At 59.3% G+C, this 16,699-nt stretch overlaps 1 pseudogene; it reads left to right on the top strand.

Annotated features, from left to right (window-relative positions):
• The first annotated feature begins 983 nt into the window (after positions 1 to 983).
• Positions 984 to 15,936, top strand: LOC142435742 (cytosolic phospholipase A2 beta-like; annotated as a pseudogene).
• The last annotated feature ends 763 nt before the right edge of the window (positions 15,937 to 16,699 follow it).

The following is a 16,699-nucleotide window of genomic DNA, read 5'->3' as shown; positions in this document are numbered from 1 at the left end:
GGCCGGCTCCAGGCAGAGGCTAATCAGAGGAGAAGAATGGGTTGGGCCCCGTTACCAAGGCCAGGCAGACTTTATTCTCTAAGTGGTAAGTCATCAAAGGAGGTTTGCTCAGAGTGACAACATGAGGCTGCCTTTCAAGAGGTTGTCTGGAGCTGGGGTGATAAATGCTTTTGGAAGGAGGGGAGTTAAGCCAGGGGAACCAGTTAGTTCACTGTGGCAGGAGATATTGTAAGCCTTTCATCCAGTCATTAAGCCAGTGTGTACTAGGGATCATGGGCGTGCTGGGCACTGTGCTCCATCCTGGGAAGGTGTAACCCACACCCCCACCCTCATGGAGATCACATTCTAGCCGGGGACAGAGACAGCTATCCAGTGGAAATCAATTGAGTAGATAGTATATTAAACTGTTTGCAAACCTGTCACTGGAGTCGTAGGACTGCCCCGTATTGTGTCTGAGGAAACAGATTGGCCACCATGTCTCTCCCCCGAGGGGCACCTGGTGGACTGAGATCAACCCCCTCCTGGTTAGCAGCCACATGCTTAAGCACCGACCACCACCAGGGCCCGTAGATAGTATGCTTGACGGTGCAGGTGGTCAAGTGGACATGCACGCAGGAAGGGAACGAGGAGTTTTTCAGAGCCCCGGGGTGGTGTCCATGGTTAAGCATTTGTCTTACTAATGGGAAGGTCGGTGCACTTTGCCTACTCCTAAAGGACCCCCAACGAAATGCAATCCTTTTCAGAAAAGTCAGGGCCACAAACTGTGGAGCAAAGGTCCACTCTTACATCCCGGGTCACCATGAACCAGAATCGACTCGAGGGCAACTGTTGTTTGTTTACTAGAAATGGTTGTGGGCTGGGGCCGGGAGGGGGTGGGCGGTGGGTGGTGTGGTTCACAAGTTCCTAAAGAAGAAGGATAGCCAGCTGGGGGAAGGAAGGCTCTTGGGGTGACTTGTGAGTGGAGGGGCCCCAAAGGAGGTGGCATGGGAGAGGGAGAAGGTGAGGGCGAGGGAGGTTGGGAGTGTTTGTATGTAGACTCGGTGAGACGAGGAGCCAGCCAGGAGCACAACAGGGAGTCAGTGATGTTTATGAAGGGTGCGATGAAGGGCAGCAAGAGAAAGCCACCCAGGCAGCACACAGCACGGTACCATCATGGAAGACCCAGGGCGTTCAGGTTATAGGCATGTCTCCCCGATGAGGCTGTCAGCATCTTGAAAGGACCCATTCACACTGGCCAAGGCAAGTGCTGAGCACATTCCAAAATATTCAGTGAATATTCGCAGTTGGAAGGCATTCTTCCTTCATCTTGCTGCCCCCAGCCATGGGGAGCTCCCTGCCTGGTGCCTGAGGCTGCTTTTCTATACTTCGCTAGAGGTCCGCCACCGCAGCTAGGGAAGCTAACCAAGGGTCTGGCCCCAGGGAGGACTGGGGTTTGGGCCAAGCAGGAGTCCCGCTGTGTTAGCCCCAGTTGACCAGAGAAACAAATTCATAGACACTTATATGTGTTTTAAAAGAGAACTTTATATCAAAGAAAAATTGTACATTATGAAAACATCCCAGTCCAGATCAAGTCCTTAAGTCTGATATTAGCCCATATGTCCGATACCAGTCTATAAATCCCTCTTCCTACTCATGAAACACAAGCAATGATGCTGATGCAGGAAGATCACAGGCCAGTGGGTGGAAAGCCTTGTGGACCCAGTGGTGGTGGAGGCATCCCAGCGCTAGCAGGGGTCTCCAAGTGAGCCCTGCGGCTCCAGGGCTCTAGTGTAGCTCTGTGTGTCTTGTCAGCAGGAATGTCTCACAGGAAGGGAGCTATTGATTTCCGTGGGCACCTCCAAATGAGGTCATCAAGCTGCAACCTGAATGACAGCTTAGACTCCACCCCTCCACAAGTTGACACCAGAGTATGTTGCTCACCTGCTCTTGGGCTGTGTGGCCCCTCCTGGAGTAGGCGTGCGGCAATCTCCTCCTTGAAAATCCCCTTCTATTTCTGATGGTCCAGAGTCTCTTGGTCCCTCCCCAGTGAGCACTGCCCAGTGATACCCTGTGGCCTGCCCAGAGAGGGCATCTCATCCGTAAGTGGCTGGGTGCTGTTTATGTCAACATCTACCTCCCACCCCACTTAAGAGCTTGGCGTGCCTCCAATCGTGCCCTACCTGGATGAGGCCCCGATGCCACTGCACTTCTACCGGGACTGGGTCTGCCCCAGCAGGCCCTGCATCGTGCGCAATGCCCTGCAGAAGTGGCCGCTCCCCTATCTGAGGTGGGTGCAGCCCTGGGCTGGGCTAGGGTGATGGGCGAGCTGTCTTGTGGCATGTGGGCATGCTCTTAGAGTCCCTTCCCCTAGGGCCACGGTGGGTGCCACGGAGGTGAGCGTAGCGGTGACCCCAGATGGCTATGCTGATTCCGTGCGCGGAGACCATTCGTGATGCCAGCCGAGCGCCTGCTGCCCCTGTGAGGTGTGTTGGACATCCTGGAGGGCAGGGCCCGGCACCCTGGCGTGCTCTACGTGCAGAAGCAGTGCTCTAACCTGCTTACCGAGCTGCCCCAGCTGCTGCCCGACTTGGAGCCACACGTGCCCTGGGCCTCCGAAGCTCTGGGTGAGAGGGGGCGACTGGGGCAGAGGGCAGTCGTTGAGAATACACAGCAGAAGCACACACCAAGCTTCTACACTGACAGCTCGGTGACATTGATTGTCTTGGCCCACACCCACCACCCCATGGCCAGGGTCAGGCCCTGCCGCCATGGAAGCCTTGACTGTTGACCGACTGCAAAGGATTAGTGCTCTAACTTTTGCCTGGGGGGGCTGGGCCCACTCCCCAAGCCCTCCAAACCATGGCCTCTTCGCCACTTTTCCCTGGGATGCCCCTCGCTCGCACGCAGTACCCCTGCCCACATCCTGTTGGGTGTTATCCCAGACCCGACCTGCAGGGGACAACCACTCCTAACTCTCCTCCTCTGTCCTGCAGGGAAGATGCCAGACGCGGTGAACTTCTGAATGGGGGAGGCGGCCGCAGTGAAGTCCTGTAGGTGTCTCTGGGATGCAGGGACAGGGAGGAGCCAGGATGGGGCCAAGAGTGGGAGGCTGGCCTGGAGGGTCGGTCTACAATTCTGCGAACAGAGGAGGAGCGGCATTGCAGCGTGGTGGGTGGGATGGCTTTGGTGTGGGGGCGCACTAGACATCTCTCAGAGGGCACGTTGGCCCCGGAGGTGAACTTGGGAGAACCCTATGCTTGGATATTTACCTCTTTGGAGAGATGACCCGCATGGGGCGTGTGGTGAGTGCCAAGTCCCTGGTGGCTGGGATCTGGAATGCCCTCCACCCCAGCCCCCCCTGGGCATCTCCTGGAGTCTGGTTTGACTATGTCGTTGAGAATACACAGAGCAAAAGCACACACCAAGCTTCTACGCTGACAGCTCAGTGACATTGATTCAGTCCCTCTAGTTGGTTCAAACGTTCTCACCCTCCCTCCCCGAGTTCTTCTCCCTGAGGGAAATGAGCGGGCTTCAGAAACTGTGTAGAAAATAATGGGATTCCCCCTCCTCCCTTATAAATTCATTGTCCTCCAGGATCCTGGCTGTTCTTTGAAGAGGCTGTTTTCAGTCTGAGCCCGGATGGAGTTTAAAAGAGCACTATGCTCATGGCAGAGGGATGGAGATCCTTTACTGGCTAAGTTGAACTAGTACTGGGCGTAAAGGAGACATCAGGGGACACTTTGGATGGAAGGTTGAAATCTTTATTCGCAGGACTTTCTCGTTTTTACACCCCTGGCTGTCTTGAGGCGCAAGACTCTGGGTGGGCAGGTTCTGCCTCTCATATGCCCTGCTCCGCCAAATCTGCCCAGGACCTTCTTTGTGTTGGCAGTGCACAAGGACCACTACGAAAACCTCTACTGTGTCCTCTCTGGAGAGAAACATTTCCTGTTACACCCGCCCAGCGACCGACCCTTCATCCCCTATGGTAGGGCTGGGACCTGCCTTACGCATGGGCCCCAAACCAGAGGAAGGGTACTGAGGCTTCCCTACCTGTGTCCCTGGGGCCAGGCAGCCAACCGGAGAGGCTGGGAGGAGTGTGAGGGGCTGGGGCACTCTTTGCTGAGCTACCCCTTTTTCTCTGGCATCAGAGCTGTACACCCCAACAACCTACCGACTCACTGAGGCGGGCACCTTTGAGGTGGTGGATGAAGAGGCCATGGAGAAGGTGTCCATCTTGGCCCTGGGTCTCAGGGAGGGGCGAGCTCATCCATCTCTGAGGAGCAAGTGGGCCCCAAAGGTCCTGGGAAGGTGGCCCCTTCCTCCGTAAGGTCCTGCCGTCTGGGGCTGGCTTCCCAGGGCGGATGGAGGGGGACCTTTGGCCCTTACCGTTGGCAAGGCCAAAGGCCGAGTTCCCCGGTCCTGCTCCATCCCCAGGTGCCCTGGCTTCCACTGGATCCCTTGACACCAGATCTGTCCCGGTACCCACAGTACCGTGGGGCCCAGGCCCTCCACTGCACCATGCAGGCCGGCGAGATGCTCTACCTGCCGGCCTTGTGGTTCCACCACGTGCAGCAGTCCCAGGGCTGCATTGCTGGTGAGGAGCTGCTGGCCTCGGCCAGCGGGTGGACTGGGGAGGCTCTGGGTCAGAGCTGGGCCACCCACTACTGTGCTTGCTCTCCCCACAGTGAACTTCTGGTACGACATGGAGTATGACCTCAAGTATAGTTACTTCCAACTGCTCGACACCCTCACCAAGGCCTCAGGCCTGGACTAGTGGAGCCCCCAGGGAACGTGCCCCCCCCACAGCTCAGGGGGCACTCTGGCTCCTCCCCAGATGGGCCCCCACAGAGACACCCTGCAATCTGTCTGACCCAGAACCCCGTTTGGGTTGGGACCGACCCTGGAGACTATCGTGGGTGATAGGAGGAGGACCAGGAAGTGCCAGGCAGGTGTCTAGGTCAGGGTTCCCAGAAAGCTGCCACGCAGGTGAAGCAGCCCCGTGGGTGGAGGCCAGCTGCGGCGTCCTCCCTCCTCTGTAAAGCTGTGAAGTGGATATAATGATGGTCCCTACCTATCTGGCTGCCCTGGGGCCTGGAGAGGGTTTCTGTAAGGGCCCGCTCGCTCGCTCGAAGGACATGCTCAATAAAGCCGGGGAGGCTCCATGTGGTACCTGCCCCTTGTGGCTTTCTGTGTCTCCAGGAGGGCGGGGAGGGTTCAGATGGAAACGTCAGAGAGAGGAGCTAGCTCCCTGTCTGTCCAGGGACCACAGCTTGTACTCCGGTCTGGCCGGCAGGCCAACCCTGTTTTAACTCTCTGCCAGGGCTTATTGACTGGGACTATGGTTTACTTTGCGATGGGGTTGGTTGCCTGGGGACGAGCCTGTGTCTCATAACCAGCACAGGGACCAGGGGACATAAACTGCCCCACCCCTACCCCTGGGCTGCTCCTCTGCAGAAGGAACTGGCTTTCTCATGCTGCCCCCACAAAAGGGGAGATGAGCCCCCTTCCCCTGGGTGCCCACCTGGAGCTCCAGTCCTGGCCATCTCTGGGGACCCAGGTGGCCCAGGCCCTGGCTTTGAAGAGCTGTTTTTAGTAACAGCCACTCCCCTGTTATGATAGGCTCCGGATAGACCCCTCCTCCGGGTCTGCTTCAGTGGAGACTGGGCATTCCTGTCCTACTGGTACCTGGATGTTGCTACAAGCCTTGTTGGTGGGGACTCTGCCCTTGCCCTACCTCTGGCGGCTGCCCAGACCTGTGGCCCCTTCAAGCCATGCCATCCTGTCCTGCTCACACGGGTGGTTGGTGAGCTGTCCTGGAAGCAGGACCCGGCTGGGCAGGGCCAGGTGGTGTCTGCTGGGGGCAGTGTGTTTTCCAGGAACCCAGCAGGGGTGGGGGACCTTGAGCCCATGGGAGGGTCTCAGTAGCCCCAGTATAGGCTGAGGTGCCTCATTTCTTGGGCAGGGTGTGGGGCTTGGGCGGAGCGGAAGATGCAGGTGGGAGGGGCTAGGGAGGCCAGTTGGGACATACTTGGATTTTGGCTTAAAACCCCATAGTCCTCGGCCCAGTGGCTACTGCTGCCTTTGCTCACCCCGCCTGGGACCCCCAGCCTCATGGCTCTGGTAAGACTGGCGTGGCACTGGAGCCCACTCTGACCCTTGCTGCCCACCTGAGTCCTGGCTAATGCTTTCTCTGGAGGGCTGTGGCCGCGGTGGTCTTCAGGTGTAGGGGGCGTGTTTGCCAGCTTTGGGTAGGGGCATGGCTGGGCTGGGGATCCACAGAGCTTCTAGGCAGGGAGAGGCTCCTGGCTGCTCCCCTGCTCCCTCTGAGTCAGTTGCCTGGGCTGTCGGGGCCTGAGACTGATGAGATGGGTGACTTTCCCGGGTTCGTCCTCTGCCAGGAACCCCTGGGCGCATGCAGCTGGGACTTCCAACGGCAGCTGGGAGGCCAGTGAAAGGGTGTGCTGACACACGCTCCCTGGCCCCAGTGCACCTGGCAGGGCTTCAGCCCAGAGCCCGGGGTGGTTTGGGATGGAGTCCTGGGGTCCTTTGTTTCTCTGCCCTCGGAGAACCTGGAGGGCGCAGGACTTGGCGCCCATGGGCTGCCTGGCCTGGTAACCTCCCACCTGCCCCAGCACAGAGGTGGCTTCCAGAACTGCCCCCTGACCAGGGGTGGGATGCACAGGGAGTAGCGAGTGAGCAAGCAGGAGTTTAGTCCTAGCAGGCCGCTCCCTCCATGCCCTTCTGTATGCCCACCCAGAGCTTTGTAAGCGAGGGCATGGGCTGGGGCAGACAGGTGGCAAGATGGGAGCCTGCTGGTTCCAGGAGAGGGAAGCGGAGAGCACAGCGATCCTGCCTCTGGGTCTCCGGCCAGTTGCAGGGTCACCTCTCCATGCCTCCGCCTCCTTGTGAGGCAGCGTAGTAGTCGGCTGAGTTAATGTATGGATAGCCCTTGGGACAGACCTGTCATGTGGCATTGTGTAAGTTCCTATGGACGTGCCCTGTCTCTTCTAGACTCGGGGTTCTGAGTGGCCTTGGCCCTGTTGGTGCAGGGTGAGCCCTCACAGGTGCCCCAACCTCCCTTCCATCGCCTGCGGCCTTTGGTCATGTCATCCCACAGCAAGCTTGTCCCCTCCCCGCTGCTCTGCAGGCCAAGTTGCCCGGGACCTGCCTGCTCACCATTCGTGTGCTGCAGGCCCACAGCCTGCCTGCCAGGGACGTGGGTGAGTTGACCGAGAGAGGAGAAGGGAACTGAGGTTGCAATTGGAGCAGGGCAGGGACGGTGGGAGGTGGCAGGAGGGCTGGGCCTGCGAGTTCCTGGGAGGAGGGGCTGCAAAGAATGACGGGCAAGGGCTGGTGATGGAGGGTGGGGCTTGGTGCTTCCCCAGGGATCCCTCTGGTGGTGAACTCTGCGTGGCTTGGGGGAGAATTGGCCCTCATTTCTTCTCCTCCAAGTGACCCAACGTGACTTCTATGTGACCCTGTGGCTGCCCACGGCCTGCAACCACCGGCTCCAGACGCGCACGGTCAACAACTGCAGAAACCCTGTCTGGAACCAGAGCTTCCACTTCCGGGTGCACAGCCAGATCAAGGTGGGCCTGCCTCAGCCCAGCCCTGCGTACCCCCAGCGCCACCCCCACCCCACCCCCCACCCCATGGCCCTGTCCCGCTGCTCCCCTTCCAGAACATGGTGGAGCTGAAAGTCTTTGACCAGGACCTGCTGACCAGCGACGACCCCGTGCTGTCAGTGCTTTTTGACGTGGGCACTCTGCTGCCTGGGGAGTTCTGGCGCCAGAGCTTCTTGCTGAGCCTGCAGGCAAGACTCCACATGGGTGGCCACCCTCGGTACCACCAACGGGATGCTGCTTAAATGCCCCTCTTCAAAGAACTTGTTTACAGATCATGAGGTCAGGTTTCCCCGGTGCCCGAGGCCCTTGTCAACCAGGACCTGCTTCCCGAGGAGCGGCCCCCTCCTCGGGGCCACATTATGGACAGCAGCCCTCCCCGCATTGGCACCCCTGGCTGGCATCTGGGTTGGAATCTGCACATACCCACACTGGCACACACACTCACATTCACACCCACACGCAGCCTCACACACATACACAGGTACACTCACACGCAAGCACACGCACTCAACCACTGTCACACTCACACATGCACAGCCATGTGGATACACATGCACACACACTCACATGTACACACAACCACTCACATGCATGCCCAAATACATGCACACGTCTTACCTTTATAACTTGCTTTTTCAGGGTGGGGAGCGGTTTGACTTCGAATTCCGCCTGCGGAGTGTGTGAGTTGGGGGTTGCGGGGGTCAGGGGAGTTGGGGGTTGCGAGGTAGGGAGAGGGGCTCTGGGTCAAATCTGTCCCTTCTGGAAGGAGAGAGCCTCATGCGCTCAGGGCTGGTGTCCTTCCCCGGGGACTTTCTGTGGTTGGAAGGACTGCCTAGGCTTCCTTGGGGGCAAGAACCTGACCCCTGCTCATGGCTTTTCCCAGGACAGACTGTGCGGAGCAGCTCACCAGCAACGGTGTCCTAGTGGTGAGTCAGATCATTGTAGTGATTGATTCAGGATCATAGTAGTGATTCGGGATCATAGTGGTGATTTGGGATGGTAATGGTGACTTAAGATCATGGTACTAATTCGGGATCATGGTAGTGATTCGGGATCATAGTAGTGCTGTGTGATCAGAGTAGTGATTTGGGATCATAGTAGTGATTTGGGATCATAGTAGTGCTTTGGGATCATAGTAGTGATTTGTGATCATAGTAGTGCTTTATGATCATAGTAGTGCTTTGTGATCATAGTAGTGCTTTGTGATCATAGTAGTGCTTTATGATCATAGTAGTGCTTTGTGATCATAGTAGTGTTTTGGGATCACAGTAGTGATTTGGGATCATAGTAGTGCTTTGGGATTGTAGTGGTGAGTGACACACCCTCCCTCAGGCCATCTGCTCACCTGCCCTCCTGGCTGCAAGTCTGTCTGGACCAGGAAAGAGCAAAGTGGGAGGGGCTATGATTTCCAGAGGACATGGGACTGAGGAGCAGGAACCGCGGGCTGCAGGGGAAAGGGTAGTGGTGAGGTATCCTTGCGTGGGAGGGGCGGCATATGAATCTTCTCTTCCCAACACAGGCCCGTGAGCTTTCCCGCTTGTATGTGCGGCTGGAGGAGGCCGGGGACCAGAAGGGTGAGTCTCCCAGGTCACCAGGACAGCCCTGGCCCTCAGCCTATGTCTTCCCCCTTCCTCAGCTGCCCATCCTGGAAGAAGCTGCCAGCCACCTTTAGCCTCCGAAGGCTAGGGGCTGGGGGTGAAACTGCCCGGGCTTACCAAGACCTGGTCTTTTCCCATGACCCTGCTCCGAGGGGGCTGGGCTGGGGGTAACTCATCCCAGCCTCTGCCAGCCACAGGGGCGGGAGACACCTCAAGGGCAGGGAACCCCCTCCCACCCCTACCTCGGTTCCTTTCTCCAGAGTCAAAGGGAAAAGTTCAGCTTGTGGTCCCCGGGTCCTACGAGGGATCTCAGGAGGCCACCGTAGGCAGCGACTCTTTCCGTTTCCACTTCCCCACCTGCTGGGAGCAGGAGCTGAGTATCCACCTGCAGGTAGGGTGCCCCCCCCCACTGACCCCCTGGAATTCAGGCCCACAGGGGCAGGTGGTACCGCTGCTCTGAGACTCGGGTAAGTGTACAGTTTTGGTCCCCTTGCAGAACGCCCCCCAGGAGCAACTGTGGTGCCGCTCAGGGCCCTGCCATCAGACCAGCTCGTGAGGCTGGTCTTCCCTACGTCCCAGGTACTCTTCACTCAGAGGAAGAGACCTCATGTGGGGGTGGGACAGGGCCTCAGGCCAGTGCGGGGGTGGGGGCAGGGGGTGACTCCTTCTCTCCCTTTTCTTTTGGGCCAAGACCCTGGGCTGGGCTGTGGGGGTGCATCCCTGTGGAGATGACTGGGGCATCCCAGGGCCGAAGTTGGGGTGGAGGTGCCAGCCTTTCTGAGTGGTGTTTTGCTGGTTTGCAGGAGCCTCTGATGAAGGTGGAGCTGAGAAAAGAAGACAGGTGAGAGGCTGGGCTGGGGGAGAGGAGCCGGGGGAGGGAGGGCGCTACATGCAGCTGGGTGGCCTGGAGGACCGGGAGCAAGCGGGTGGCTACAGCAGGGAGCTCCCAGTCTTGGGAAGGTGCTCAGAGCAGAGAGGGTCCTTCCTCAGCCTTGTAGTATGCGTGTGGCCTCACTGGGTGGGAGAGAGGTGGGGGCTGAGGAGAGTAACACGCCTGGTTTGAGGAGCACAAAGACCAGAAGGAAGCGACCTTTTGGGTGGAAGCAACGTGGCTGGGCCTTCAAGAACTTTTGCTGGCCCTCAGTGTCTAGGAGCATAAGCAGCCCCAACTTAAAGGCCTTTGTTCCTTCTTAGCCCCCGTACCCCCTCCCCAGTGTAGCCCTGGTCCAGCATTGCAGGGGAGGGAGAAGCTGAGACTCAGGGCCACCTTTGGCCTCAGGGACACCCTCATCTGCCGGCTGGCCTTGCTGTCATGCCGGGCGTGTTGGTGTGGCTCTGGGCCCACCATCCCCCCCTCACTCTCCAAGCTTCCGCACGCAGGCTGAAGGGAGAGAAGAGATGGACGTGGATCTTGCAGGGAGATGGGCCCAGTGTCCTCTTTTCTGACGAGGATGAGCACTGCCTCACTGTCCGTCCATCCCCCCACCCCACCCCCAGACCAGGGGAGCTGGCCGTGCGCCTGGGCTTCGAGCTGTGTGCTGAGGAGCAGGCCTTCCTGAGCAGGAGGAAGCAGGTGGTGGCCAAGGCCCTGCAGCAGGCCCTGCAGCTGGAGGGAGACCTGCAGGAGGACGAGGTCTGTCAGGCTGGGCAGGAGTGTGGGGGTCTCAGGCCGAGTGTTGAGCTGAGTGGGCCTCCACACTTCCATTGCCCGTCCAGGGTTGGTTGTAAGGCGGACTTGTGTTTGCCTCTCATCTGCCCACCTACCCCCCTTGTACTTCCCGGAGCTTTCTTGATGTTATCTTGGGCCCGATGCGGCTGAGCAGTGTCAGAACCACGGGCCCCACCAGGGGTAGCTACCCTTCTCTGGGCGTTGGCCCTTGGCCTGGAGCTGATTTTAAGACTGGGCCTCTCAGACAACTCGGTGGACATCTGGCCAGGCCTTTCTGCTGGTTGGGCTGGCTCCTAAAGAAATGAGCTCCTTGCAAGGGGAGAGGGACGCTGATTTGGGGGTTTTGAGGTGAGCCTGCGTCTTTTAAGAAGTGACCGCCGTACTCCCCAGGCTGGGGATAGGGAGATAAGGCCTGTGGCCTGTACGCTCCCTGGAGTTTTCAAAACCTGAAAGGACCCACCCTGCTGAAGGAGGTTATCCTGACATGACTCTCCTCAGCTGCTCTGACTCTGACCCGCTCCATGGGACCCCACCAGACTCTGACGTACGCTAACTTGGTGGTGGGGCCAGGGGCAGGGGACTGAGTGGCCACTTGACTTGCTGTGTTCTCCTCCTGTGGTTTTTACTGCCCGGCGCACCCTGACCTCCCCTCCACCAACTGGAAGTCCCCGCAGGGCCTCCCTTGAGCCCAGCTGTACTCTGCCCTTCCAGGTCCCAGTGGTGGCAATCATGGCTACTGGTGGAGGGGTCTGGGCAATGACTTCCCTGTATGGGCAGCTGACCGGCCTCAGGGAGCTGGGCCTCTTGGACTGCGTCTTCTACATCACAGGGGCCTCGGGCTCCACTTGGTGAGCAGGCTGAGTGTGGGATCTGGGGGTGAGTGGGCAGAGGCAGGGGTGCCTGTGGTAAGGCTTCTCCAGTGCCCCCTTGGCCTCCCTGACTAGATTGGAAGGTCTGCGAGGAGGCAGGTGGCAGGTGCGATATGCCCAAGGTGCCCCATGGGCTTCGGCTGTCTCCATGGAGCTGGAAGGCACCCGCGGGCTGCTGCCCTGGGAGAGAAGGTCCGAAGGGGTGTGAGGTCTCAGGGGACTCTTAGAGGAACCTGTCTGCCCCCGACCTATGGCTTTGCCTAGGACCTTAGAAAACCTCTACAAGGATCCAGAGTGGTCGCAGAAGGACCTGGGGGTGCCACCGTACTGCTGAAGACGCAGGTGACCAAGAACAAGCTGGGCGTGTTGGCTCCCAGCCAGCTGCAATGGTACTACCAGGAGCTGGAGGAGCGCGCTCGCCTGGGACACCCGGCCTGCTTCACCAACCTCTGGGACCTCATCAATGAGGCCATCCGACATGATGGGGTACAGAAGGGCGGCCCACGGGGACGGGCCTGGACCTGGAGGCAGCCCTGCTGGGTAGCAGGGCGAGGGGAGATCTCCAGAGAACAGGAAGTAATGGGTTTATACGGAGGTATCTCCCTACAGCCTGATGTCCACAAGCTCTCAGAGCAGCGACAGGCTCTGAGGCACGGCCAGACACCTCTCCCCATGTACTATGCCCTCAACACTAAGGGGCACGGCCTGTCCACCTTTGAATTTGGAGGCATTTTGAGGCAGCTGGTTCAGGCCCCGGGCGGCCAGGAGTCGGGGAAGGGGTGGTTGGGATGGTGTGGGGAGGCAGTTTTTCATGCCCTTCTCCTTACACTCTGGTCCGGGACCCGAGTGAATCCAGACACCCATGACTCAAGAGTCACTTGGACTGGAGGGGAGTCGCCCCGTCCTTTGTGGCTGCCCTGCGTGGGTTCGGGTGGGCCGGAGGGTGGTGGCCAACAGCGGTCCCTTCCCACCGCAGAGTGGTGTGATTTCTCCCCCTACGAGCTCGGTTTCTCCAAGTAAGGTGCCTTCATCCCCTCCGAGCTCTTCGGCTCTGAGTTCTTCATGGGGCGGCTGATGAAGAGGATGCCTGAGTCCCGCATCTGCTTCCTGGAAGGTGAGGGGGTCTTGGAGAGAGAATGGGGGAGGGGAGGATGTTTCTGGGGGAGCCCCATCACTGAGGCGGGCAGCAGGGAAGGGTCAGGCTGTGACAGGAATGGTGGCTCTCGTCCCCTTGTGTCTGCGCTCCCAGGTATCTGGACCAACCTATATGCAGCCAGCCTCCAAGACAGCTTATACTGGTCCTCGGAGCCCAGTCCATTCTGGGATCGCTGGGCTCAGACCCTGACCAGCTTGGGTAGGTGCCCAGGCTCTGGGGCTGGTGCTGGGGGTGGGCATGTGACTCCCAGCTCTGTGTGTGTGTGGTGGTGGGGGCACTGGTCTCAGCTCTTTCCCTCTCCGGGGTCACTGCCCTCAGACTGGGCTAGCACCCACGCCCCACTCCCTGGCTGTGCAGACAAGGAGCAGGTCCCAGTGCTGAAGATGGAAGTGCCACCCAGCCTGGCTGGGAGGATCAGGGATTTATTCTCTGACCTCCTGATGTGGCGCCCGCTTGCCCAGGCCACCCACAACTTTATGCGTGGTCTCCAGTTCCACAAAGACTATTTCCAGCACCCTCACTTCTCTTCCTGGAAAGGTAGCTTCTCCCACCGGGGCCCAGCCCCCTGATATCTTCCCAGAGCTGTGGGCCTTGGCTCCAGGCCCCTCCTGGGCCCCTCACCCCACCCCTTGGCTCCAGGCCTTCCATGTGTGGCCCCACGGGATGTGGGAAGTAGAGTTTCCTGCTTTCTCCTTCAGCTGGGGCTGGAGGTTGCTTCAGGGCTGGGGCCAGGAGGGTGGGGCCTGAGGGCGGAGTCTTTTTCCAGGAGCAGCCAGTGACTGCCACTGAGCAGGGGAGCAAGCGTGGTGTCCTCAGCACCCGTGCTCAAGGCTGCCCTCCCACCCCGCCCACCTCTCTAGACACCAAACTGGATGGACTCCCTAACCAGCTGACCCCTGGGGAGCCCCGCCTGTGCCTGCTGGACGTGGGCTACTTTGTCAACACCAGCTGCCCGCCCCTCCTGCAGCCCACCCGGGACGTGGACCTCATGCTGTCGCTGGACTACAACTTAAATGCCGCCTTTCAGGTGGGGGAGCTGATGAGTGGCACCCGAGGATGCTAGGGCGGCTTCACAGTGTGTGCCTTGCTGGCTTCCTCCCAACCCTACGAGACAGGGACCCACATGCTATGTGCTGAGCTGTGCAGAGAAACAAAAGCAGCAACACTCCTCTGTGTAGAAAAAAAGAGCTTTAGATCAGCAAGGCATCCCAGCCCATTGTGATTCAAGACCATGCTAGTTGGAACCTTCCTCAGCCTCTGTGTAGCTGCAGGCAGATAATGCCCAGGCTGGCGTGAACATGGCCGAGTCAGCGGCTCTCCAGGCTGGTGGCCCCATGGGGCCGTCCCTGGAGACAGAATCCCAGCGAGGAGGAAGAGGCTCATAGCATCTCCCCTTCCTTCCCAGGAGGGATCACCAGGCTTCCACCTGAGTGACAGGTGGGACTCCACCCCTGCACTTTCACGCAGGTCCTAGTGGACATAATATCTAACCACCACACCATGTCAAAACAACCAAACCAGGATCCACACCATGGAGTCCATGCTGACTCACCGGGGCCCTCTTGGTGTGTTTCCGAGATCGAACTGCTTACGGGAGTAAAAATGACCACGGAGCAGTTTGTCACAGGAAACCAGCCTCTAACAACCAATGGGTCAGTAGGCACAATTGTATGGCGATAAAATAGTAAAGGTCTAGTAAAGTCATAGAGGCTAGGAGAGATAGGGGAGCGAGAGTACAATAAAGGAGTCAGGCACGTTTTATGATAGCATGCTCACCTCAGCTCCTCTTGATGGACCACGTGGAAGAGGGGGAAGAGAGAGCATCTGTATTATCTTGGGGTAGTTACAGGTAGCCTTAAGACATGCATATTCAGTAGTTACATACGCCACAAGGTAGGTGGGATCGACAGTAACGCTGAGCTCACAAATGAGGAAGCCTAACAGCTGCATTGGGGGAAACTGAGAGGGGGGCTGGGGGACAGCAGGAAGAGAGAGCCAGAGGATGTCTGCCTCTGTAGGGAGATCAGACCAGCCATGTGCTCACTTGAAGGCAGCATGGCTATTAAGGGAGAGTCTGTGGCTACCAACGTGGAGGCACATTTCAGGAACGTGGTGCTCGGCCCTCTCTCCATGGAGCAGCGGGTGGTTTCCCAGTGCTGACCCTGCAGAACCTCGCCCAGCACATAACTGCTTCACCACCAGCGCTCCCTGTGAAAAGAACTGGGGTTTCATTCACGCTCCTTCAGGGGTTTTCTCCGCAATGGGAGAGGATGTGATGGTGAATCTGGTTGGCTGCACCTGCACCCCGGCTTGTTGCAGGCCGTCGACACGCCAGCGTTTAGTTTCTGTGTTAATTTAGTGAGAGGTGTGTGCCCTTCATGGCTGGCCTCAGTGATGGCTACAGTCCGTTTGGTGGAGCTCTGAGGGGCTGCAGCACGGCTGTCCACTCCGACTGATGCTTGGTCCTATGTGACGTCAGTGTCCAGGACCAAGGGAGCCCGAGGCTAGCCCTCTACTGCCCTCTGTGCCCCTGCAGCAGCTGCAGCTGGTGGGCCGCATGTGCCAAGAGCAGGGCATCCCGTTCCTGCCCATCTCTCCCAGCCTCGATGAGGAGCGCCAGCCTCGGGAGTGCCACAGTTTCTCCGACCCCGGCCGGCCTGAGGCCCCAATCATTCTGCACTTACCCCTGGTCAACGACTCCTTCCGGGACCACTCGGCCCCTGGTGAGCCAGCTTGCCGCCACCCCGTTCCTGGTGTCCCAGCCTCCCCGACCCAGCAGACCCGCCCTCCACCCCAGCACCCTGCCCCTCCATGCCCACGATGTGCTCTCTGCACAGGGGTCCCTAGGACACCCGAGGAGCAGGAGGCCGGCCGGGTGAACCTGTCTCCGTCTGACTCCCCCTACCACTACTCGAAAGTGATCTATAGCCAGGAGGACTTGGACAAGCTTCTGGGCCTGGCCCACTACAACATCTGCAACAACCAGGAGCCGCTGCCGGCTGCCCTGCGCGAGGCCGTGCGGAGGAGGAGGCCGCGCTGACAGCCCGCCCCGAGTGACGCCATGGAGGGACAGCGCTGCAGCTCTGCCCGGCCATGCCTCAGCCTCAGAGAGCCATCCCCCAGTGTTCTGGGGCCTCAGAGGGCCTGGTTGGCCCCAGCGGCACCCTTCCTAGCCTTGGGTGTATGCCCTGGTACCCCAGACGGGGCAGGAGCTGCCAGCACCTCCCAGAGGGCCATCTGCACTGTGAACCGAAGCTGTGACTGCGGGCTTGCCACAGCTCAGCAGCTGCTCTGGTCCTGGGCCCTGGGCCCCTGGAGCAGGCCACAGTGGGCCTCTTCTCCAAGCACCGGGAGAGGTGGGGTGCAGAGGTGCTGTGGCAGCCGGGTGCAAATGGGGTGGGGTTGGGGTTTGGGGTGGCTGGGCCCGGTGTAGAGTGCTGGCACTGGGGGGAGGGTCCCAGGCTCCCCGCCCTGCTGCTCTGAATGCTGTACGCAGGGACTCGGGGGCTGCACACATTACAGGACTCGTCCCACCAACGGTCTGAGGATGTCATTGCTGCTACGAATGGGGAGACCTTTGGTACCACCATCAAAGACCAGTTTAGGAAACAAGACAAGGACACATCTCCCTGGCCCCGCAAAGAGTTGCCAGCCTCTTGGTGCTGTGCCACCCTTTCCCAGCAGGAAGCCCCGTAGGAGGTGTCTGCTTCGGGCACCACTGCCCCACCCTCCCAGCCAGTAGCTGCCCTCTTTGCCGGGTGGGGGTCAGAGCACCTTGAGGAAGAGCCTAGGAAGGTGTGACT

The sequence above is a fragment of the Tenrec ecaudatus genome, assembly GCF_050624435.1.
Source record: "Tenrec ecaudatus isolate mTenEca1 chromosome 1 unlocalized genomic scaffold, mTenEca1.hap1 SUPER_1_unloc_13, whole genome shotgun sequence".
Taxonomy (NCBI): Eukaryota; Metazoa; Chordata; class Mammalia; order Afrosoricida; family Tenrecidae; genus Tenrec; species Tenrec ecaudatus.
Note: the sequence above shows the minus strand (reverse complement) of the source record. Positions and strands in the feature narration are given on the sequence as shown.